This window comes from Leucopleurus acutus (genome assembly GCF_964270905.1).
Source record: "Leucopleurus acutus genome assembly, chromosome: 9".
NCBI lineage: Eukaryota > Metazoa > Chordata > Mammalia > Artiodactyla > Delphinidae > Leucopleurus > Leucopleurus acutus.
This window is the reverse complement of record NC_139144.1, coordinates 66,304,748-66,331,115: the sequence shown is the minus strand read 5'-3', so window position 1 is coordinate 66,331,115 and position 26,368 is coordinate 66,304,748. Positions and strand designations below refer to the sequence as shown.

General features: G+C 39.3%; 1 pseudogene across 1 annotated transcript; it reads left to right on the top strand.

The window, feature by feature from the left end:
- Positions 1–1,325: 1,325 nt before the first annotated feature.
- On the top strand, positions 1,326–2,332 carry LOC309966625 (purine nucleoside phosphorylase-like; annotated as a pseudogene). Its single transcript has one exon. The product of its transcript is annotated as a purine nucleoside phosphorylase-like (transcript).
- Positions 2,333–26,368: the final 24,036 nt, after the last annotated feature.

Genomic DNA, 26,368 nt, shown 5'->3' with positions numbered 1-26,368 from the left:
TATACATTCATGCAATACTACCTCAAACAAGATATAGAATATGTATGTCCATCATCCCCCAAATGTCTGGGGTCAACTCCTGCCCCACACTCAACAGAAGTAGCCACTTTTTAATTTCTAGTACCATAAATGAGTTTTGCCTTTTCTAGCACCTCATTTATATGAAACCTAACAGTATATCCTTTTATGTATAGCTTCTTTTGCTCAGCGTGTTTTTGTTGTTGTTGTTGTTGTTGTTGTTTTGTGGTACACGGGCCTCTCACTGTTGCGGCCTCTCCGGTTGCGGAGCACAGGCTCCGGACACGCAGGCTCAGTGGCCATGGCTCACGGGCCCAGCCGCTCCGCAGCATGTGGGATCTTCCCGGACCGGGGCACGAACCCGTGTCCCCTGCATCGGCAGGACTCTCAACCAGTGCGCCACCAGGGAAGCCCCTGCTCAGTGTGTTTTTGAGATTCATTCATGTTATTGCATATTTCAGTAGTATATTCCTGTTTATTGTTGAGTAATATTTCATTGTATGAATATATCGCAATTTGTTTATTCGATCTCCTGAAGATAGACATTTGGGCTGTTTCTAGTTCTAGAGTATGGTGAATAAAACTGCTGTGAATGGAATATTATTCATCCATAAAGGAGAAAATCTAGCCATTTGCAGCAACATGGATGGACTTTGAAGGCATTATGCTAAGTGAAATAAGTCAGACAGAGAAAGACAGATACTGTGTCATCTCACATATATGTGGAATCTAAAAAACAAAACAAAACAAATTCATACATATGAAGAACAGACTTGTGGTTGCCAGAATTAGGGGTGAGGTGGTTGGGGAGTGGGAGTGGGTGAGATGGGTGAAGGTGGTCAAAAGGCACAAACTTCCAGTTATGAAATAAATGTCATGGGGATATAATGTAGAGCATTGTAACTGTAGCTAATAATATTGTATAGTATATTTGAAAGTTGCTAAGAGAATAAGTCTTTAAAGTTCTTATCACAAGAGAGTGGTGATGGATACTAACTAGACTTACTGCGGTGATTGTTTTGCTCTATATACAAATATCAAATCATTATATTGTACACCTGAAACTAATAATGTTAAATGTCAGTTCTATTTCAATTACAAAAAAGAAAAAATGAAGAAGGAAAATTTCAGAATTTTCTCAAATATATCAGCCATGCATATGTTCATATTAATATCAGTTAATTTTTAATATAAAACACCAAAAAAATCCCTGCTATGACCATTCTTGTAAAAAAAAGACTTTCTGTGCACAAATGTTTTTATCTCTTTTAAGCAAATTCCTATGGGTGAATATCCCAGGCATAAAGATGACATGGCAAAAGGAGCTGGTGTGCGTGCATGCGTGCGTCCGCATGCAGGCATTATGGAGCGAGGTTAGAGGGAGCCTGCTCCCCTACCCACATACAGGGAAGAGGTCTTCTCAACCCACATGCTTGTCACAGATTCCCATCCTAGAGTCTAGATTCACATATGAAGGTTATCAGAACACTGCAAAATGGCTTTCGTCTTACACCAAACATGGACCTCAAGTGGCAGTGATCTGTGGTTCTGGGTTAGGAGGTCTGACTGACAGATTGACTCAGGCCCAGATCTTTGACTACAACCAAATACCGAACTCTCAAAAGTACAGTGCCAGGTCATGCTGGTTGACTGGTGTTTGGGATTTTGAATGGCAGAGCCTGTGTGATGATGCAGGGCAGGTTCCACATGTATGAAGTCTACCTGCTCTGGAAGGTGACATTCCCAGTGAGGGTTTTCCGGCTTCTGGGTGTGGACACCCTAGTGGTCAGTGCATCTGGAGAGCTCAACTCCAAGTCTGAGGTTGGAGATATCAGGCTGATCCTTGATCACATCAACCTATCTTGTTTCTGCAGTGAGAACCCTCTCAGAGGGCCCAGTGGTGAGAGGTTTGGAGTTAGTTTCCCTGCCATGTCTGACACTTATGACCAGGATATGAAGCAGAAGGCTCATAGTACCTGGAAACAAATGGGGGAACAGAGAGTTACAGGAAGGCACCTACGTGATGGTAGCAGGCCCCAGTTTTGAGACTGTGGCAGAGTGTCATCTGTTGCAGAAGCTGGGGGTGGATGCTGTTGGCATGAGCACAGTACCAGATGTTATAGTTTCAAGGCACTGTGGACTTTGAGTCTTTGGCCTCTCCCTCATCAATAACAAGGTCATCTTGGATTATGAAAGCTAGGAGGAGGCCAATCATGAGAAAGTACTAGAGGCTGGGAAGCAAGCTCTTCAGAAATTGGAACAGTTTGTCTTCATTCTTCTGGCTAGCATTCCACTGCCTTATGATGCCAGTTAACCAGCCCTGGAGTGGTCTGGCCTCTCCCTTATGGGATCTGAGGAGCTGCTACCTACTTTGGCTTCTTGCTGGAATCACTTGCCTTTGCCCTTAGGTAGTGGCAGAAAGGAGTGTTGCCTTCCCTACTTGTCCCACCAGACCCCCTCTGGTTCTGAGTCCTCTTCTGTTCAGTTGTCATCTCAAAATGATTTCCACCCCCATTCCTCTTCAAGAACCAGAGCCCAAGCCCTACCATACATCCGAGGATATGCCCAGGGTTTGACTTGGGGCCGTCGAACTCAGCACAGTAGCTACTGCTAGCTTCCTGAGATGATCCTCTCACATTTCTGGGGGCTCAGTTCTGCCTCCTCAAAGCACTGGAGACCACACAAGGAACAGCCTATTCATTTTGGACTTTTTTAATATCATATTTTGAGAATAAAGAGAAAGATGAAAATAAAAAGAAGTAAAGTTAACTTTATTAGAAATTTCCAATCACTTCTGAAAAATTATTTCCATTTTACACTTCCACCAGCAATGTGTGAGATTTCTAGTAGCTCCATATTTTTGCTAACATTGGACTGCCCGCGTTTTTACTGTAGTCATTGTACTGGGTATGTAGTCATACGTATTGTGGTTTTAATTGGCATTTCCAGGATGATGGAAAATTTCAGCATCTTTTCATACACTTAGCATTGGCCATTTATATATCTTCTTTTGTGAAATATCTGTTTAAAATTTTGCCCATTTAAAGGATGTTTTTAATTTTTTTTTTTTAGATATAGAAGATTTTTAAACTAAGTATATTCTGGTTACAATTCCTTTGTCAGATATACGCATTTGAAATATTTTCTACCTGTGTTTCATTGCCTATTCAGTTCTTAACAGTGTTTTTAGCAAATTGATTGCAGTATAATTGTGACACAATAAACTACACATGTTTAAAGTGTACACTTTGATAAGTTTTGACATATATATTCACCCATAAAACCATCACTACAGTACAAATAATATACTTATTACTCCAGAAGTTTCTTTGTCTTCCCTTGGAATCCATCCATCCTGGCCATACCGAGACAACCCCATTCTTCAGGAAAACAATGACCTAGTTTCTGTCATTGTAGATTAGTTTGATTTTCCTAGAATATTATATAAGTAGAATCATAAAGTCTGAAAGTTTTTTGTCTGTTTTATTTCACTCAGGTTAATTATTTTAGGATTCATCTACATTGTTGTGTGTATCAGTAGTGCATTCTATTTTATTTCTAAGTTGTATTCCATTATATGGATATACCACATTTTGTGTACTGTTCACTTGTAATGAACACTTGGGTTGTTTTCAGTTTGAGCTATTACAAATGAAACTGCTGTGTACATTCAGAATAGTCGGGCGTCCCTGGTGGCGCAGTGGTTGAGAGTCTGCCTGCCGATGCAGGGGACACGGGTTTGTGCCCCGGTCCGGGAAGATCCCACATGCCGCGGAGCGGCTGGGCCCGTGAGCCATTGCCGCTGAGCCTGCGCGTCCGGAGCCTGTGCTCCACAACGGGAGAGGCTGCAACAGTGAGAGGCCTGCGTACCGCAAAAAAAAAAAATAGTAATAATTAAAAAAATAATAAGAGAAGTTAAAAGTACTATGAAAGCATAATTCATAAAAGGTAGATAAATTAACACAAATAAAGGCACTTTTATTTAAGAAGCAATTTTGATATATTAATGGTGATATCAAATTGCAAATGGGGCTTAATGACATTCTAGATGATGGAATGATCATGTGACTTTGGAGTCTCCCTGTGCTATGCAGCTGCTTCCCACTAGCTAGCTATTTTACATTTGGTACTGTATAATTGTCAATGCCACTCTCTCACTTCGTTCCAGCTTACCCTTCCCCCTCCCCGTGTCCTCAAGTCCATTCTCTACGTCTTTATTCCTTTCCTGCCCCTAGGTTTTTCAGAACCATTTTTTTTCAGATTCTATATTTATGTGTTAGCATACAGTATGTGTTTTACTCTTTCTGACTTACTTCACTCTGTATGACAGACTCTAGGGCCACCCCCCTCACTACAAATAACTCAATATAGTTTCTTTTTATGGCTGAGTAATATTCCATTGTATATATGTGCCACATCTTCTTTATCCATTCATCTGATGATGGACACTTAGGTTGTTTCCATGTCCTGGCTATTGTAAATAGAGCTGTAATGAACATTGTGGTACATGACTCTTTTTGAATTATGGTTTTCTCGGGGTATATGCCCAGTAGTGGGATTGCTGGGTCATATGGTAGTTCTACTTCTATTTTTTAAGGAACCTCCATACTGTTCTCCATAGTGGCTGTATCAATTTACATTCCCAGCAACAGTGCAAGAGGGTTCCCTTTTCTCCACACCCTCTCCAGCATTTATTGTTTCTAGATTTTTTGATGATGGCCATTCTGACTGGTGTGAGGTGATACCTCATTATAGTTTTCATTTGCCTTTCTCTAATGATTAGTGATGTTGAGCATCCTTTCATGTGTTTGTTGGCAATCTGTATATCTTCTTGGAAGAATTCTATTTAGGTCTTCTGCCCATTTTTGGATTGGGTTGTTTGTTTTTCTTTGATATTGAGCTGCATGAGCTGCTTGTATATTTTGCAGTTTAATCCTTTGTCAGTTGCTTCATTTGCAAATATCTTCTCCCATTCTGAGGGTTGTCTTTTCATCTTGTTTATGTTTTCCTTTACTGTGCAAAAGCTTTTAAGTTTCATTAGGCCCCATTAGTTTATTTTTGTTTTTCTTTCCATTTCTCTAGGAGGTGGATCAAAAAGGATCTTGCTGTGATTTATGTCATAGAGTGTTCTGCCTATGTTTTCCTCTAAGAGTTTTAGAGTGTCTGGACTTACATTTAGGTCTTTAATCCATTTTGAGTTTATTTTTGTGTATGGTGTTAGGGAGTGTTCTAATTTCATTCTTTAACATGTAGCTGTCCAGTTTTCCCAGCACCACTTATTGAAGAGGCTGTCTTTTCTCCATTGTATATTCTTGCCTCCTTTTTCAAAGATAAGGTGACCATATGTGCTTGGGTTTATCTCTGGGCTTTCTATCCTGTTCCATTGATCTATATTTCTGTTTTTGTGCCAGTACCATACTGTCTTGATTACAGTAGCTTTGTAGTATAGTCTGAAGTCAGGGAGTCTGATTCCTCCAGCTCCGTTTTTCTTTCTCAAGATTGCTTTGGCTCTTCAGGGTCTTCTGTGTTTCCATACAAATTGTGAAATTTTTGTTCTAGTTCTGTGAAAAATGCCATTGGTAGTTTGATAGGGAGTGCATTGAAACTGTGGATTGCTTTGGGTAGTATAGTAATTTTCAAAATGTTGATTCTTCCAATCCAAGAACATGGTATATCTCTCCATCTGTTTGTACCATTTTTAATTTCTTCCATCAGTGTCTTATAGTTTTCTGCATACAGGTCTTTTGTCTCCGTAAGTAGGTTTATTCCTAGCTACTTTATTCTTTTTGTTGCAGTGGTAAATGGGAGTTTTTCCTTAATTTCTCTTTCAGATTTTTCATCATTAGTGTATAGGAATGCAAGAGATTTCTGTGCATTAATTTCGTATCCTGCTACTTTACCAGATTCATTGATCAGCTCTAGTAGTTTTCTGGTAGCATCTTTAGGATCCTCTATGAATAGTATCATGTCATCTGCAAACAGTGACAGCTTTACTTCTTCTTTTGCAATTTGGATTCCTTTTATTTCTTTTTCTTCTCTGATTGCTGTGGCTAAAACTTCCAAAACTATGTTGAATAATAGTGGTGAGAGTGGGCAGCCTTGTCTTGTTCCTGATCTTAGTGGAAATGGTTTCAGTTTTTCGCCATTGAGAATGATGTTGGCTGTGGGTTTGTCATATATGGCCTTTATTATGTTGAGGTAAGTTCCCTCTAAGCCTACTTTCTGGAGAGTTTTTATCACAAATTGGTTTTGAATTTTGTCAAAAGCTTTTTCTGCATCTATTGAGGTTATCATATGGTTTTTCTCCTTCAATTTGTTAATATGCTCTATCACATTGATTGACTTGCGTATATTGAAGAATCCTTGCATTCCTGGGATAAACCCCACTTGATCATGGTGTATGATCCTTTTAATGTGCTGTTGGATTCTGTTTGCTAGTATTTTGTTGAGGATTTTTGCATCTATCTTCATCAGTGATATTGGTCTGTAGGTTTCTTTTTTTGTGACATCTTTGTCTGGTTTTGGTATCAGGGTGTTGGTGGCCTCATAAAATGAGTTTGGGAATGTTCCTCCCTCTGCTATATTTTGGAAGAGTTTGAGAAGGATAGTTGTTAGCTCTTCTCTAAATTTTTGATAGAATTTGCCTGTGAAACCATCTGGTCCTGGGCTTTTGTTTGTTGGAAGATTTTTAATCACAGTTTCAATTTCAGTGCTTGTGATTTGTCTTTTTATATTTTCTATTTCTTCCTGGTTCAGTCTTGGAAGGTTGTGCTTTTCTAAGAAGTTGTCTATTTCTTCCAGGTTGTCCATTTTATTGGCATAGAGTTGCTTGTAGTAATCTCTCATGATCCTTTCTTTTTCTGCAGTGTCAGTTGTTACTTCTCCATTTTCATTTCTAATTCTGTTGATTTGAGTCTTCTCCCTTTTTTTCTTGATGAGTCTGGCTAATGGTTTATCAATTTTGTTTATTTTCTCAAAGAACCAGCTTTTAGTTTCATTGATCTTTGCTATTGTTTCCTTCATTTCTTTATCACTTATTTCTGATCTGATATTTATGATTTCTTTCCTTCTGTTAATTTCTGGATTTTTTTTGTTCTTCTTTCTCTAATTGCTTTAGGTGGAAGGTTAGGTTGTTTAATTGAGATGTTTCTTATTTCTTGAGGTAGGATTGTATTGCTATAAACTTCCCTCTTAAAACTGCTTTTGCTGCATCCCATAGGTTTTGGGCCACTGTGATTTCATTGTCATTTGCTTCTAGGTATTTTTTGACTGCCTCTTTCATTCCTTCAGTGATCTCTTGGTTATTTAGTAGCATATTGTTTAGCCTCCATGTGTTTGTATTTTTTACAGTTTTTTCCTGTAATTGATATATAGTCTCATAGCGTTGTGGTCAAAAAAGACCCCTGATATGATTTCAGTTTTCTTAAAATTACCAAGGCTTGATTTGTGACCCAAGATATGATCTATCCTGGATAATGTTCCATGAGCACTTGAGAAGAAAGTGTATTCTGTTGTTTTTGGATGGAATGTCTTATAAATATCAATTAAGTCCATCTTGTTTAATGTATCATTTAAAGCTTGTGTTTCCTTATTTATTTTCATTTTGGATGATCTGTCCATTGGTGAAAGTGGGGTGTTAAAATCCCCTACTATGATTGTGTTACTGTTGTTTTCCCCTTTTATGGCTGTTAGCATTTGCCTTATGCATTGGGGTGCTTCTGTGTTGGGCACATAAATATTTACAATTGTTATATCTTCTTCTTGGCTTGATCCCTTGATCATTATGTAGTGTCCTTCCTTGTCTCTTGTAACATTCTTTATTTTAAAGTCTGTTTAAATTGCTACTCAAGCTTTCTTTTGATTTCCATTTGTATGGAATATCTTTTTCCATCCCCTCACTTTCAGTCTGTATGTGTCCCTAGGTCTGAAGTGGGTCTCTTGTAGCCAGCATATATATGGGTCTTGTATTTGTATCCATTCAAACCCATTCTTGTATTTTAATCCATTCCTATTACTATTTTCTTAAATGTTTTGGGTTTCTTATTGCATGTATTTTCCTTCTCTTGTGTTTCCTGCCTAGAGAAATTCCTTTAGCATTTGTTGTAAAGCTGGTTTGCTGGTGCTGAATTCTCTTAGCTTTTACTTGTCTGTTGGTTTTAATTTCCCCATTGAATCTGAATGAGATCCTTGCTGGACAGAGTTATGTTTGTTGTACGTTTTCCCCTTTCATCACTTTAAATATGTCCTGCCACTCCCTACTGGCTTGCAAAATTTCTGCTGAAAGATCAGCTGTTAACCTTATGGGGATTCCCTTGTATGTTATTTGTTGCTTTTCCCTTGCTGCTTTTAATATTTTTTCTTTGCATTTAATTTTTGATAGTTTGATTAATATGTGTCTTGCGTGTTTCTCCTTGGATTTATCCTGTATGGGACTCTCTGTGATTCCTGGACTTGACTGACTATGTCCTTTCCCATATTAGGGAAGTTTTCAACTATAATCTCTTCAAATATTTTCTCAGTCCCTTTCTCTTTCTCTTTTTCTTCTAACCCCTATAATTCGAATGTTGGTGCATTTAATGTTGTCCCAGAGGTCTCTGATACTGTCCTCATCTTTTCATTCTTTTTTCTTTATTCTGCTCTGTGGTTGTTATCTCCACTATTTTATCTTCCAGGTCACTTATCTGTTCTTCTGCCTCAGTTATTCTGCTATTTATTCCTTCTAGAGAATTTTTAATTTCATTTATTGGGTTGCTCATCATTGTTAGTTTGCTCTTTAGTTCTTCTGTGTCCTTGTTAAACATTTCTTGTATTTTCTCCATCCTATTTCCAAGATTTTAGAACATCTTTACTATCATTATTCTGAATTATTTTCCAGGTAGACTGCCTATTTTCTCTTCATTAGTTTGGCCTGGTGGGTTTTTACCTTGCTCCCTAATCTGCTGTGTATTTCTCTGTCTTCTCATTTTGCTTAACTTACTGTGTTTGGGGTCTCCTTTTTGCAGACTGCAGGTTCGTAGTTCCCATTGTCTTTGGTGCCTGTCCTCAGTGGTTAAGGTTCGTTCAGTGGATTGTGTAGGCGTCTTGGTGGTGTTGACTGGTAACTGTGTTCTGGTGGATGAGGCTGGATCTTGTCTTTCTGGTGGGCAGGACCACGTCCGGTGGTGTATTTTGGGGTGTCTGTGAACTTATTATGATTTTAGGCAGCCTCTGTGGTAATGGGTGGGGTTGTATTCCTGTCTTGCTAGTTGTTTGGCATGGAGTGTCCAGCACTGTAGCTTGCTGGTCATTGAGTGGAGCTGGGTCTTAGCGTTGAGACCGAGATATCTGGGAGAGCTCTCGCCTATTGATATTATGTGGGGCTGGGAAATCTCTTTTGGCCCAGAGTCCTGAACTCGGCTCTCCCACCTCAGAGGCTCAGGCCTGACACACAACCAGAGCACCAAGACCTGGTCAGCCCCACGGCTCAGAAGAAAAAAGAAAAGAAGGAAAAAAAAAAGAAAGAAGGAAAAAAATAAATAATTAAAATAAAAAAATAAAAATATTATTAAAATAATAATAATAAAAAAGAAGAGAGAAACCAAACCAATAAACAAATCCACCAATGATAACAAGCACTAAAAGCTAAACTAAGATAAACATATAAATCAGAAACTAATCAGTCACATACAACAAACCCCAAGTCTACGGTGGCTCCCAAATTCTACCACCTCAATTTTGGGATGATTCGTTGTCTATTCAGGTATTCCACAGATGCAGGGTACATCAGGTTGATTGTGGAGATTTAATCCACTGCTCCTGAGGCTGTTGGGAAAGATTTCCCTTTCTCTTCTTTGTTCGCACAGCTCCTGGGGTTCAGCTTTGGATTTGGCCCTGCCTCTGCATGGAGGTCTCCCTCTCGTATTTGTTCTTTACCCAGACAGGACGGGGTTAAAGCAGCAGCTGATTAGGGAGCTCTGGCTCACTCAGGCTGGCGGGGAGGGTGGGGTATGGAATGCAGGGCGAGCCTGAGGCAGCAGAGGCCGGGTGTGAGGTTGCAACAGCCTGAGGAAAGTTGTCCCTGGGAAGTTGTCCCTGGATCACAGGACCCTGGCAGTGGTGGGTGGCACAGGTTCCTGGGAGGGGAGGTGTGGATCATGACCTGTTCTTACACACAGGCTTCTTGGTGGCTGCAGCAGCAACTTTAGCGTTTCATGCCCATCTCTGGTGTCTGTGTTGATAGCCACAGCTCATGCCTGTCTCTGGAGCTCCTTTAGGTGGTGCTCTGAATCCCTTCTCCTTGCACACCCTGAAACAATGGTCTCTTCACTCTTAGGCAGGTCCAGACTTTTTCCCAGACTCTCTCCCAGCTAGCTGTGGCACACTAGCCCCCTTCAGGCTGTGTTCACGCAGCCAACCCTAGTTCTTTCCGTGGGATCTGACCTCTGAAGCCCGAGCCTCAGCTCTCAGCCCCCTCCTGCCCCGGTGGGTGAGCAGACAAGCCTTTCAGGCTGGTGAGTGCTGGTTGGCACTGATCCTCTGTGCGGGAATCTCTCCACTTTGCCCTCTGAACCCCTGTTGCTGTGCTCTCCTGCGTGGCTCCGAAGCTTCCCCCCGCCACCCCCTGTCTCCGCCAGTGAAGGGGCTTCCTAGTGTTTGGAAACTTCTCCTCCTTCACAGCTCCCTCCCAGAGGTGCAGGTCCCATCCCTTTTCTTTTGTCTCTGTTTTTTCTTTTGCCCTACCTAGGTACCTGGGGGAGTTTCTTACCTTTTGCGAAGTCTGAGGTCTTCTGCCAGCGTTCAGTAGGTGTTCTGTAGGAGTTGTTCCACATGTAGATGTATTTTTGATGTATTTGTGGGGAGGAAGGTGATTTCCACGTCTTACTCCTCCGCCACCTTGAAGGTCCTCCTTAAAATCCAGGTTTTAAAAAATATTAAAAATAAATTCTGGAGCAAGATAATTAGTAAATATTTTTAAAGTTTTAAAAAATTCCAAAACCTCAACACAAAAGGTTTCCATAGTAGCAAAAGGTTTAATGAGGAGAAAAACAATCCCTTTTTGTAAGTAACAACGTTTTATACCTGCACATCATTTTTCCCTTCTCATACAAACCACACTTTTATTATTTATGAACAAATTTCATAACACGTTTTTTCCTTCCTTACATTTTTTCTATTTTCTCATTTATTTATTTTCTTTCTTTACGTAAACTGATGAATAGATTAACATCTCAGGAAAATAGAACTAAAGTGCTTGGACTTTCACTCTGAACCATTAACTGTTCCATCAGATTTGATATATGATGACTTTTTTTGTGGGAAGGTATTGCCATAAATGCACTGGATTTTTAATGAGCCAGCTATAGGACAGGGGTGTGTGCATGTATATATGTGTGTGATAGGTACAAAAAAATCATTGACTCTTCCCTTCTCTTTCAAATTTCCCTACTACTAACCATAAAATTCTTTTGGGATGTATTAAGTAATGACAAAAATCACAATAATTACTCTTTATTGAACTTGTCTGTCAGGATATCATTACCTCTTTTGTCATTACAACAATCCTATGAAGGAGAGAAGAAACAAGTTTAAAATGATGTGCTCAAGGTTATATATCTGATGTTAATAAACTGATAAACTAAAATAACTCATGTTGACCCCATAGCCATGGTGTCTATACTCTTGGGTTGAGAAGTGCTAGCAAGGTAGCTGCCAGTGACATAAATGCAGAGGCTCTTGGAAATATCTCCTGCTCTTCAAAACACTTCTGATCACTTGCTGATGCTTGATATTTTTAAAAATAGACTTAATTTTTTGGAGCCGTTTTAGAGTCACATTAAAACTGAGTGGAAAATGCAGAGAGTTCCCATACACCTTTTATCCTCACATGCTCAGCCTCTCCCACTATCAACATTCCCCCACCAGCGTGGTACATTTGTTACAATTGATGAACACACACTGACACATTATAGTTACCGAAAGTCCATAGTTTAATTCAGATTCACTCTTGGTGTTGTATATTCTATGGGCTTGGACAAAGGTGTAATGGCACACGTATCCACCATTATAGTATCATACAGAGTAGTTTCACTGCCCTAAAAGTCCTCCGTGTTCTGTCTATTCATCCCTCTCTTCCCCCTAACCCCTGACAACCACTGTTCTGTTTTCTTTTTACTGCTGAATAATATTCCCTTGTCCAGGTGTACCATAGCTTAATCATCCATTAACCTACTAAAGGACATCTTGGTTGCTTCCAAGTTTTTGTAATTATGAAAAAATCTGCTATAAACCCAAATGTGAAGAATTTTGTGTGGACATAAGTTTTCAAATCAGGAAATATCTCCTGCTCTTCAAAATACTTTTGTTATTTTGTTATAAATTCTAAGCATCACTTTGCTGATGCTTAGAATTTTTCTCAGGAGTTCCAAGAGCTTCAGTTTTGCAGTAACCAATGAGACTTAACAGTGCAAAGGTCTCTGGCAGAGATGATGTTCTGGACTCACAGTAGTGTATACAAAACTACATCTGAAACTTTCTTCAAAATAAGCACTGGGGACAGCTCTGCATCTAAAACAAGGTTACAAAAGAAGTTTCCAGAAATTGCAAATATGTGCATCAACTTGAATTGCAAAGTTTTGCTCCTATTTGTTATTTGATTTGTTGCTGTGACCAGTTATGTTTTTATCCCTCTCTTGGTCTCTAGAAGTCTTCCTTAGCAACTAGGCAGTTCGTAAACTTAGCTTCTGGCTTCCAAGCTCTCCCTGATCAAGTGATGCATCAGAGTTCTGTCTTGTGTTGATACAAAGAGAGAGAATGCTCACATCCACATTCCCCCATCTCAGGAAACACAAATTCCTCTTTACACTTAAAGGAAGAAATGTCAAGATGACTTTAAACACTTTTATTTTTAAAAGATTAGTGTGATTTATGTATTTAAAAAGACAATACAGGAACATTGATGCAAATCAGTGGTGCCCACAAAATATTACTTGCACACCTGTATTTCCCTGTTGGGTGTCCAGTTTGTTTTCTTTTTTAAACAGGAAAATTTCTTTGCAATGATGAATTTGTTAATACACATTTCTAGAATAGGGCCTCTCACTGGGCCACAAGGAGGCAGTAAGGGAGCAGGTCTGAGAAGGACCAACACATTCCAGAGCCCACATTGCACTGACACTCATGTTGGGAGTGACCGTCACGTAACTCCTTGAAGTTTGGCCCACCCACCAGTTCAGTCAAGATCAATGTCACTTTCAATTCTTCAGCTTTGGCCATTGAAGATAAAATCTACCATGAGGACAGGATATCAGGCTTGAACTTTTCTAAGCAAACAGTTTTTATCACAGCACATATGTGTTTCTTTCTAGCATCTTTTTATATGTATTTGCTATTCTGTAATTAGCATTTAATGTTTCTATTTCAATAAGAAATCAAGTTCTCTTAGCCTATTTTCCATATTATGATTGGAAATAGTATCCATTGATGTCAACTAGGCAAGCTGCAAACTGTAGGATGTGTCTATAGTGTATCTTTTCCCTTTTCCTGCTAGTAGTTTTAATTAGGATAATCTGAGAACTTACATTCAGATTACCATTATGAACAATCGTATTAATTTATTATTTTTCAAAAATTGTTTTTACACTTTTACCAGGTTGCAAAACCATATTAAAACTGTTAAAAATAAAAAGAACATTTTTACCACTGGATCTTAGTTCAGGTTATGGTAGTAGAAACAAGGAATGAATGTTAACTTCATTTATTTGGTCAGTGTGTATGTTTTAAAACAACCTGCTAGGTCTTTGATTAAAAAAAACCATTTTTTTTAAAGAGAAAAATAAAATAAGCCATGCTTCCTATGGGGAGAAAACATATTTACAATAATTATTTGGACAGTAAGTCAAGTTTTAAGTAGTTTCATTATTTTATATCTATGCGTTTATACCACATCTTCATTTTTCCTGAGTTATTATTATTTTTTAAATGGCACAGTTATTTCCTGAGGAACATTTTCTGGAAGGGTGTGAGTCCTTGCGCATCTGAGAGTATCTTAATGATTTTACTAATTAAGTAAATAGTGGTGAGTATAGAATTTTTCCCTTCAAAAGCTATGCAAACTTTCCCTTGAGAATCTCACTGAAATGTTCCACTTTCATTTAGTATTCAGTGCTGTAAACAAGAAATTTGGTTTTATCCTGAGATTTTTTTTTCTTCTATAAGAGACTTCCTTTCTGTTGTAAAGCAAGATTTCTTTTCTTTTTATTATTAATCTCATCTGATATTTGACAATCTATTTCCTGGTGAAGATTCAAATTTTTCTTCAGCTCAGGACATTTATTCAATTATTTCTTTGATTGTGCTTCTCTTTTTGCTCAGTTTCATCCTCCAGTACTATGCATATCATGTGTGTTGGATCTCCTGGATCATTTTTCCTAGTCTCTTGCCATTTTCCTTATTATTATATTCTTACTTTTATTTTTTCCTCTGAGTTTGAGACAATGTTTTGTGCTCAGCTTTTATCAGCTTCTCAGTTTCCTTCATCATTCAACTGGCTAGTGACTGCCTCCACAGTGTTTTTTAAAATGTATGAATTGAGCTTATTATCTGAAACAATGCTTTACTGATATTGAATATTTCTTTTCTAACATATTTTTCCTACAGTGTCATCTGGAATCTCATTCATCTTTATCCCAGTTCCTTACCTCTATTCTCCTTCTGTTGAACAGCTAAATCTTTTCATTTGGTGGTTTTTATTTGTTTATTCTTACATACAAGAGCAGAAGAAGATATGGCATAGACACGCTAAAGAATTTTCTCTGTGTTATGTGCAAACTAAAAGTAGCTGATTCAGACCCCTTTTCCCACACCTCTCCTCTATCCTCAGAAAAGCATCCAAGTATAACTTTGGGGTGAGAATCATAGTCTCAATCCTGGTACACTCCTTGAATCATGGTCAATTTCTTTCTCTCTTATAGCCCACTCTTGCTCCCACCCATATCCCTTCTAGCTTAGAATTCTGCTAAGTATTTACGTCCACTTATTTCCCAGGTGTATTTTCCCCTTGTACATGGTAATATGTAAGAGCTTGCCAATACCTTAACCCCATTTGCCTACTCTCTAGAATTTCCAAAATTCTGAAATTCTGAATTCTGAATAGTACCCTTGCCAAGATCCAGGGATCTCTGTTATGTTTCTCAGTCACTTGGATGCACGTGAGTTAGAGAGAAGTGCACAATAAGGGTGATCAAATTATCATCCTAGATGGAAATCCCCAGGGATTCTAGTCCTAGAGTGGCCCTATAATAAATTAGATGTCTCACAATTAAGCTTTCTGTAACCAAATAGCATCATGCATGGGCCATCTTTCTGGGATTCTCTACACTAAACTGAATAATTTATCTGACGTGGGGCCTGAGGTTCTGATGTTGACATTGCTCCTCATGGACCACACTTTGAGTAGAAAGGATGTAGTCATTAACAGAACAACCTGAAGTTAGCAGAACAGAACAATATAAGCCTAACTGTCTGATTTTCTCAGATTTCTTGGGCTAGGAGCAGAAAAATACCTCTTCTGGTCTCCTCCCAGGTGAAATAGGTGTCAACTAGCTGACTTCTGCCTCATTCAGAGAAGAACTATGGTTAACAGGGAAGAAGGCCTGGGTTGTTATACATGACCCTACCACTTCTTAGCTGTATGATCTTGAGAAAACCAGTACAGCTCCAGGCTTCCCCTTTGATTAAAGGTGGACACTATCTCCTAGGTGTACACCTGTGTTTTTCAACCCTCTCTGCACATAAAGATACCCTGGAGAGCTTTGAAAATATTCCAGTGCCCACCATCAGAAAATCTGACTTAATTCGTCCAGAGCAGTGATTCTCAAACTTGGCTTGACATGGGGAGTTTTTAAAAATCCTAATACCCTGGCAAAACTCAAACTAAATATGTCAGAATCTTTAAACGTTAGAATCAGGCATTACAGCATCTTAAAATTTTTACAGGTGATTCCAATTCACAGGTAAGTTTGAGAATCACTGATCCAGGGTGAAGGCTGGACATTCAAACTTGTTGTTGTTGATTCTAACGTACGAACAAAGATTGAGTGCCACCGATCCAGACACTCACATAGTATTATAAGGATCTGAAGAAATTACATAGCAATCAAAGTTAACTTCCTAGTAATAAGACAAACTGAGATCCCCTGCTTCCTGTTGTGATGGACTGAGGAGGACATGATATCACTTCTTTGATATTCCTGCCCAAAAGGCATAACCTTAATGTAATCATGAGGAAACACACTAAAATGAAACAGAAATATTTTAAAAAATGCACAATGTACTGTACTCTCTGAAAATCTCAATCTTATTCATGAAAGACAAAGGTGAATAGTTCCATGTTAAAAGAGACTAAGGAGATATGGCCACTAAAAGTAACAGATAATTCTTGGGAAAAAGATGTTATAGAGGATATGATTAGGAAAATTGGCAAAATTTGAATACAGACTGTGGATTAGATAATAATATTGTGTCTATGCTAAATTTCTTGATATTGAAAACTGTACTGTAGTTATATAAGAGAATGTTCTGTTGTTAGGAAATATACACTGTACAGGTTAGGAGTAAAGGGGCATGATTTTTGCCACTTACTTTCTAATGGTTCAGGGGAAAATTACATATATATATATATATATGAGATTACATAAGAGATAGGGAATAGTGTAGCATATGTGGAAAATTGTTAACAAGTGGTGAACTGGGGTGAAGGATATATGAGAATTCTTTACATATTCTTGCTTCTTGAAACTAAATCTGGATGAAGTGTGTATGAGAGTACATTGCATTATTTTTGTAGTTTTTTGTAAGTTTGGAATTATTTCAAAAATAAAAATTGAAAGAGTACAAAGTAAAGCAAAAATTAAAAAAAAAAAGAACTTGTATTTAGACTTGGCCTAGGTGAATGGTTACTCACTGTGCAAGTGTAAAGTCCAGCCTAGGGAGGAGAGTGATCCATGACTGTGCACAGATGCTGCTGAAGCCCCTTTTGGGCTTATCCATCTGATTTGCCATTGTTGGGTCTATGTGGAGGACTCTGGACATCCTCGCCCATACCCCCTAGGCCTGGGAGTATACCTGCCTAGGACAAAGTGACAAGGACATGGAAGGAGACTAAGTGATGCTCTCTCACCCAGCACAGACAGAGGAAGCAGGGCAGGAGGCAGAGTGCCACTTCCCATGGGAGGAAGGATGGCTCTTGCACCTTCCAATTCTGCCACTTTCAGAAGAACACCACTCACAAAGCCTCCCTCATTCTTCCTGGGTTCAGGCATGATGGGTGCCTGGATGGATGCCACATGCAGAATGGTGTGAGTGTCATAGTTGAGATATGTGACATTAAAGCAAAGCGAAGAACAAATAGAAGAACTGAAGGGCTTTGCATGAGTTCTTCCACCTTTGCAGCCCCACAAAATGTACCAGTAAACAGTGTTATTAATAAAGCAACTCACACCTGAGCTAATTCCTACAGTCCTTTTATCACTCTACCTTTGGAAGCATTTGTTGTTGCTTCTCAGTTTGAAGATTTCTTGCCTCCTCTTCTTCTCCTTTGTCTTGGTGATTTGGTCACAACGTGGACAGTCACAGCACTAGGCTTGCCAACACTTCTGCAGTTGACTGGTAATTGGGCCCTCTGCTGCGGCCAGTCCATCCACACGTGGAGATGAGTTCTGGACACGAAAGCTCCTGAAGCCATCCATGTTCTGGACTTGAAACTTCATCCTGCTCTGAATCTCATTCCCCAACTTTTTCCCAGCATTCTCATTTTTGACTCCTTGTTTTATCTTTTGCTTTCAGCTCTATATTTACTTCTAGGAAACTGACAGCCATTAGAATTTCCCTAGCCATTTTCAGAGGAGGAAAAGAAGTATAGAGTGATTAGGTAATTTATTAAGGTCACACAACTGGTAAATGAAGGAATCAGAACTGGACCCAACCCTGGCTGACTCCAGGTCTTTGTACTACATTATTCCTCTCAAAGCAGAAATTCCCTCTTCCCCTTGTATTCAGAGGGATAATATTAACGAAATGTATCTAATGTTTCTCTTCTAAGTCATGAATTAGGGAACTAGAGCTGGGCTTGTGTTTGGTAGAGCTACTAAGCCTGAATGAAAAGGTGCCAGGGGTAAGGGAAAGTATGGGTATGTTTCCTTCTCTTGACTGTGGCTGACTATTCCTTCAGAGTGTACAGAAATAGAAGGAAGTGATGTGATTCCAATGAACATATTCTATCAACACTATCAACACATTAAGAGATAATTTGTAAAGAAAAAAACTCAAAACATAGTATTAATTAATTTAAGCAAGGTCTACTTTTCCAGAAGATTCTACTCCTCTCACGTCTGGACACTGGGTTCAGTTGAAAGTAACTCACCTGCAAAGAAATATAGAGACAGCTGAATGTTGCCTGCTGCTTTCAATCTAACCCTTGCCTCGGCTGCCAGAAAATTCTTTTCTAGCTTATTTTATTTCAGTGTCTGACTTTTGTTTCCAGTTGTGAATGCTGAATGAACCACTTTCAAAATCTGTGCTACCTGAGCTCATCCTTCCTTTCAAAAGGTTGAACCTACTCTTCTACACGTGGTCACCCTGGTGCCTTCCTGCTGTAAATACTCATGGTCACAGTGAGTCTGAAACTCTCACCCTCCTACTCCTCCTTGGGATGCTTTTCTGATCCTTTTCTCAGCTGAGGATGTCCATTGTCTCAAGAAGTAGTCACTCCCTATGATCCTGTCTCTTGGAGATAAAGATAAAAGCCCAAGGACAGTACTGACTTGCTTGAGGTCAGACAGCTATAGGTGACTGTGCTGGAGCTTAAGCTCAGGTCTCGACTCCCTGATCAAGCCTCTCTGCACTACATTATGCCTTTGAACCAGATGGTTTCAGAGGAGAGGTAGCCTGATGAGGTCCTGTCTCTGGAGTCCAGCAGATGCGGATTAAAGCCCCAGCTCCACCACTTGCTGGTGGTGGGACAGTGAGGAAGTGGATTAAACATTTTCTTTCCTCAGCTCTAAAATGAGAATTATCATCCCTAACATACAAGGTTGTAAAGATGAAAGGAGATAATATGTTAAAGTACCATAAATGCAAAGTTGTGCAGTAAGTGTAAATATCCACCTCCACCCTTTTTCAAAAATGCCTTGGAGTGGTCAACCTGCCCTTCCCTTCAGTTGATTGAAATTCTGCAAAGACAAGTAGGGAGCCAGGGTCTGACACATGTAGGTAGCCCATGAGCCTGAATAGCTGATTCATTTCCTAGAACTTAAAAAAAATCACAACTGTGCAAATGGAGAAAGACATTTTTTAAAGCCATAAAGAAGTTTTAGAAGTTATTGTTTATCTCACTTATTCAAGGTGAGTAATAGAATCCCACATCCTTTCATTGCATAGAAAAGGAAATAGTCCATGTGAGGTTGAAAGTCTTACTCAACACTCAGTGCTATTTAGCATCAGACTGGGACTAGAACTCAAATTTCTTGATCTCCAGGCTACAACCTTTTAGGCACCACATATGCTGGGGTGAAAGGTTAGGGAAAAGTATTTGTATTTTAAGAGAATTATTTTACTTACGAGATAACCAAATGTGAGGTTTTTGACAACCATAATGAGCTTTTGTCTAATGGAATTTTATTATTAAACTCTCAGAGTAGGATTGTACATCTTTGCAAAAGCTTCCATCATCCCTTTATTCATTCATTTCCTGTGAGTCTTCGTGAATTTATTGCTTTACTTATTCAATATAGCACTTTTTTTCCTACAGACTTTGCAAGCAACAAGCATATTTCACAGCTGATAGAAGCTAAGACTTCTACCAACTCTGCCAGCTTAGTTGCTATGGCGATAAATGGTTTAAGAAAGTCTCATTTATTTGAAAATATATTTAGAAATAATTGAGCCCCTTGAGAGCAAAATGTCCAAAATTCTCTCTATCGTAGTACTTGATACTTTTCCTTCAGGGGACCAACAGCTTTTGAAGGCAAATTCTCTTAATTGTGGTGGGTCAGTTGCTTGTATTTGAGTTTCCATGTCTCCTTGATTACATCTTGGGGTAGTAGGACTTGTCCTAGGCTCAGCAAATACCCTCCTTGATTACACACCACCAGGGATTAAAAGAAGCGTCGCATGGGGGATGTTTTTCCCTGTAGTGATTATGGATTAGAGTTTGATGTTAATTAGACAAAATGTGATTAGAACAGGAATGAATGCTGGAAGCCTGACAAAGCAGACACTGGGGAGAAATGCAGGATATGAACTTGTTACTTGGGCAAACGAGCAGGAACCCAGGCAATTTGCGTGAACAGAACCCTCTCAACATCCTCCCATTCCACACATTATCCTCACTCTTTCAAGTTTCTTGAACTAGTACCTGCTATAAGGTCCCATTAACTCTTATGTAAAAAGGAGTATTAGGCCCACCTGACATGATGGATAATAATTTTTTGGGAACGTTCTATGTTCCAGGACTCCACTTACGTGCATTATCACTTCTAATCTTACAATAAACCCATGTGTGGAAAATACCATTTTTATGCTTATTTTACAGATGAAGAACCTAAGATTCACACCAGTTTTGGGCTGGGATCCAAGTGTATGCCCTCTGGGTGCCAAGGACTTGCACTGCCATAACATGGCCTTGGGGGGTTTGAGCCAGTTCTTCCCAAGCAGACCCTTGAACTCACGGTCTTAGGAACTACTAGCTTGCCCATCCCTGTAATGAACAGAGGTCGTAGAAACCTTGGAACCTTGAGGCTCTTAGTGCTATTCCACACAGGACAATTTGCCACTTAGCTTAGCATGTGGCTCTCCCATCTGACCTAGCAATTACACAAATCCTACTGTCTTTAGCTCCCTTTTTTCATATGTTGGGAATAGTAAAGGGTGACTCTCCTCATCAGGCATCAGCAGTGGCAGCATAGTGTGGTGCGTGAAATCATGTGCTCTGGAGTCAGACTGCAAAGGATCAAATCCCAGTTCTACCACTGACTTGTTGTGTAAGGCTTTTCTATACTTCCATCTCCCCATTGATAAAATGGGGGTGATAATACTGCCTACTTGTGAGGATCCTCCTGAGGATTAAAAAATATGCATAAAACTACTAGAATGTAAATCCACAAAGCCAGACCCTTTGATATATTCTCTACCATATCTCCAGATCCAACACACTATTGTCACTCAATAAATGTATATTGAATAAATACACTACTTAGTTGATCACAGAAACATATTTTAAGATGGAGGCTCCATCAGCTGGAGTCCTTGAGTTAAGCCACACTGCCTACCTGTTTGGCCATATAACAGGAAGAAGAAATACAAATTTTGTTCTTATAAAGCCAGTGAGAATTGAAGGTTGTTTGTCACTGCAGTACAGGCAAGCCTATTTGGACAAATAGCATCTGGGGATGCTGCACACTTCAGCCCTGGGCCATTTCAACGGGCTTCACTACCTTACTCTGTACAGGAGTAAGCTGCACATCCTTTCTTTTTCCCCTCACAGAGACTGATCCTAAATCTTTGCCACAGAGTTCTTCCTCCTCTCATGTCTCACCTGACTCTTCCCCAAAGAATCCTTTGGGGATCTAATAACTGGTTGCATGGAAGCCTTATGTTTCCAGGGAAAGTTTTCATTGATCCACCCTTGATGGTCTCTGCATTTACATATGGTTAAGAATAACAACTTCATTTTTCTTTTCCTGAACATAATTTAGGTCATGGAAAGACAAAAACTGAAAGGTTCACTGGGAATTATAATCCCAATGTTCTTTGAACATTTCCAATTTGTCTTGAAACATGGCCAAACCTGTTATTATTTGGCTTGAAAGAAGTGATAACTCTTGAAAGAAGTGATAACTCTACATGATAACCGAAAGAAATTGTGGTACCTAATTGCCAGTACTAAAAGTTGCCCATGTTTTCAAGAAGATGCCAATTATTTTTCCTGGCCAGAACTCTGTAGAAGAATTTTTCAGACATGGATCAGTTTATGGTAACATCTGGTCTCCTATTTAGTTGAACACGGAGCTTTCTGTAAACATTTCCCTATGGCTTTTTTGTTGCTTGCTTCCTCTGGATCACATCTCCTAAACATTTCCCATGCAAACCATGTTCCTTCGTCTCTAACAAAGTACAGACATACCTCAGAGATATTGCAAGTTCAGTTCCAGACCACTGCAGTAAAGCGAATAATACAGTCAAGTGAGTCACACAAATTTTTAAATTGGTCAGTGCACATAAAAGTTATTTTTACACTACACTGTAGTCTGTTACGAGTCTGTGCAATAGTTTTATGTCTAAAAAAACAATGTACGTATCTTAATTTTTAAATATTTATTGCTAAAAATGCTACCCGCTCTCTGGGGCTTCAGTGAGCAGTTATTTTTTTGCTGGTGGAGGGTCTTGCCTTGGTGCTGATGGCTTCTGACTGATCAGAGTGGTGGCCGCTGAAGGTGTGGCGATTTCTTAAAATAAGATAACACGGAAGTCTGCCACGTCGATTGACCCTTTCACCACCCATTTCTCTGTAGCACGCAATGCTGTGTGAGAATATTTTACCCACAAATGGACTTCTTTCAAAATGGAAGGTAATCCTCTCAAACCCTGCCACTGCTTTAGTAAATAGGATTATGTAATATTCTAGGTCCTTTGTTATCATTTTAACAATTTTCACAGCGTCTTCACTAGGAGTTCATTCCATCTCAAGAAACCACTTTCTTTGCTCATCCATGAGAAGTAACTCCTTATCTGTTATTTTTATCATGAGATTGCAGCAATTCAGTTGCATCTTCAGGCTCCACTTCTAATTCTAGTCGTCTTGCTATTTACTTCCTGAACTGAAGTTTTAAACCCCTCAAAGTCACCCATGAGGGTTGGAATCCACTTCTCCCAAACTCCTGTTAATTTTGAGATTTTGACCTCTTCCCATGAATCACGAATGTTCTTAATAACATCTAAAGTGGTGAATCCTTTCCGAAAGGTTTTCAATTGACTTTGTTGAGATCCATCAGAGAAATCACTAGCAATGGCAGCTATAGCCTTACGAAATGTATTTTTTGAATGATAAGACTTGGAAGTTGAAATTACTCCTTGATAAAATTACGCACTCCATGTGGTTCTAATGGACGAGGTGGTTCTGGTCCATGGACAGTGAGTTGTTGGAAATAGCACCAGACTTGAAAGTAAACTGGTTTCAAATTCTGGTTTTATCGCATAGGAGCTAAGTATCTTTGGGAAAGTTATTCACATATTCTGAATAGCTTCTCATGAGATAACACTGTTCATTTCATTAAGTTGTGAGAATAAAAATTTTAAAATAAAGCATATGTGATGGCAAATAGCATGATCAGGCATATTGTAGTTGCACAATAATATAAATCTGAATCTTTACTCATTCATTCAACAATTTTATTGAATGCTACTAATTACTGATATTATTATCATCAGTAGTAGTAATAGTACTAGGAGGAGTAGTAGTAATTACTCTGTACTAAATGTTGTTCTAAATGCTATAGGTATATTATCTTCCTTAATCCTCATTCTACCCCAGTAAGTTTACATATGATTATTCTAATTTTCTAGATGTAGAAACTAAGGCATGGAGATGTTAGAAATCTTGCTGAATTTCCACGGATAGTAAGTACTGAAGCTAAGATTTAGCTCTTAAAGTGTGAGACCCTACTGACTCAGCACCGAGCGTACTGTGCAGCAATGTGTACCAGCCTAGAAGATGAGAAAGAATAAACAAATAAGTAATAGCAAAGAATAAAAAGCTAAGAAGGAAGTGAACAGGAAATTAGAATAGAGAATAACAAGGTGGGAATGTTACTGATTTAGAGATATAGGTGGACTCATCTCCAAAGTAGGGATATTTACACTGGGACCTGAAGAATGAGAGGAGGGGCCACCTGGCAAAGTGTTGGAAGGAGCATATCAGGCTAAGGGGATAACAGTGTACACGCTGGACAAAACTCGGTATGTCTGGGGATCAGTGTGGCTTCACCTTAGTGCCCAAGGGGTAGAATGGCACAAACTGACATTGGAAAGGTGGGCAGAGGCCAGGATATGTAGAGGCCTTGCAGGTCGAAAAAGGGAACACTAATTTTATTTGAAACGCAATGAGGGGTTGAATGGTTTCTAAGCCATTTATATTTTTAAAAGATTACCTTCAGTGCTGTTTGAAGAATGAATTGGGTTAAAATGGGGCAAAAGAAGAAGCAGAGAAGACAATTATGATATTACAGCTGCGGTCAGAGGAAAGGTGATGGTGATTTACTCTAAGCGAGACAAAATTAAAAGTCTAATTTTTTAAAATAAATGTATTTTATTTTAGTTTTGGCTGCGTTGGGTCTGCATTGCTGCACACGGGCTTTCATAAGGAGTTGCAGCAAGCAGGGGCTACTCTTCGTTGCAGGGCGCGGGCTTCTAATTGCGGTGGCTTCTCATGTTGCAGAGCATGGGCTCTAGGCGTGCGGGCTTCAGTAGTTGTGGTTCACGGGCTCAATAGTTGTGGCTCACGGGCTCTAAAGCACAGGCTCAGTAGTTGTGGCGCATGGGGTTAGTTGCTCCACAACATGAGAGAGATTCCCGGACCAGGGATCGAACACCTGTCCCCTGCATTGGCAGGTGGATTCTTAACCACTGTGCTACCAGGGAAGTCCCTAAAAGTCTAATTTTGAACATATTAAATATATGATTATTATATTAAATGAAAGAAGGGATATCAAGTGGACAAGTGGATATCTAAGAATAAAGCTCCAAAAGAGAATAAATATAGAAGTCAAGAACTTCTTTACTTATTTAAGCAGGAACTTCTTAATATACTTCCAGTCTTTAAAGGAGCAAGGGAAAAAAATGTAACCTCCTAGAGTTTGGGTTAAGAGGGAGACTGAAAAAGATGAAAAGGTACGCTAGAACTGATATCTGAAGAAACTTGAGTTTCTCTAACATTTGAAGCTTAGGCAAAGTTAAAGGATGCAGTAAAAAAAAAGACAGTAGAATCAGTCATAGAGATCTGAGGAAAATAGGCAATATGCCCAGGAAATCAGGAGAGAAAGTACTGAAGCCATAAGGAGTTGTCATTGGTGTGGAATCTTGCTGGGAGGTGAAGGATGATGGGGACAGGGAAATGTGCTTTTAATTTAGAGAGTCCCGTTGACCTTTAATAGCAATTTTAATATAGTCATGAGCAAAATTCAGAATAGAGCTGTTGTAAGAATGAATGGAAGGAGGTAGAAAAATGAGTTCTAAGAATTTTGACTATAATGGGGATCAGAGAAATGGGGCAATAGCTGAAGGGTATTGTGGAACCACAAGATTGTTTCTGTTTTCTTTTCTTCCTTCCTTCCTTCCTTCCTTCCTTCCTTCCTTCCTTCCTTCCTTCCTTCCTTCCTTCCCTCCCTCCCTCCCTCCCTCCCTCCCTCCCTCCCTCCCTCCCTCCCTCTCTCCCTCCCTCCCTCTTTCTTTCTTTCTTTCTGTTTTGTTTGTTTGTTTGTTTGTTTTTGTTTCTAAGATGGTAAATACTGAAGCCTATTTGGATTCTCTAGAGCATGGTCCAGTAGGGAGATTCGTGATATAAGGAAAAAGAGGGGGGAAGTAAAGGAACAAGGGATGTAACAGGGCAGGCACTCCAGACCTCAAGTGTAAGAGGAGAAAGAGCTCTTCCTCACTAGAAACTATGAAGGCGAAAATATGGAGGGATAGGATGGATCTCTAGACCTGCTCATTTTACAGTGAAGAAATTCCCTTTTAAAGAGTTCGAGTGTTTTCAGTAAAACAAGAGGTAAATTTTGCAACCTGAAAATACAATAGGGAAAGGAAAGCCGGAAGGCTTGAAGATAAAGAGATGTAAAATCAAATGTCACTGATGAGTGAGCGAGAGGCAGATCACCAAGTACTGAGTAGGACACTTAGGGCAGAATGTCCATCTGGAGCTAGTCATCATCAATATGGAGAGACGCCAGCCCTCCCAGTTATGTGATTTTTCTCCAGTAATACTGGCCTCTTGGGTACATACCCAACAGTGGCAGTTTTTAATGTTCATCCAGATTTTTAGATTTGTGAGGATAAGTGTGATGGGGGAGAGTGAGCAGGGAGCTCTGAGTAGTGTAATCTAAACTAGGTATGGAGGAAAATGAAGACAGAAAAAAAATGTATGGCTGAAGAACGATGTTAAGAAAGGATAAGAGGAATTGCCTTCATACTTTGTAAATCGGTTCTCTTTATAAGTTAAAACATTTCGGCACATAGCCTTCATACATGCATGGATGTTTGCCTAACGCTTACATGTACTCACTGTGTTCCAGTACAGAGCTAGGTGCTTTACAAATATTAACTT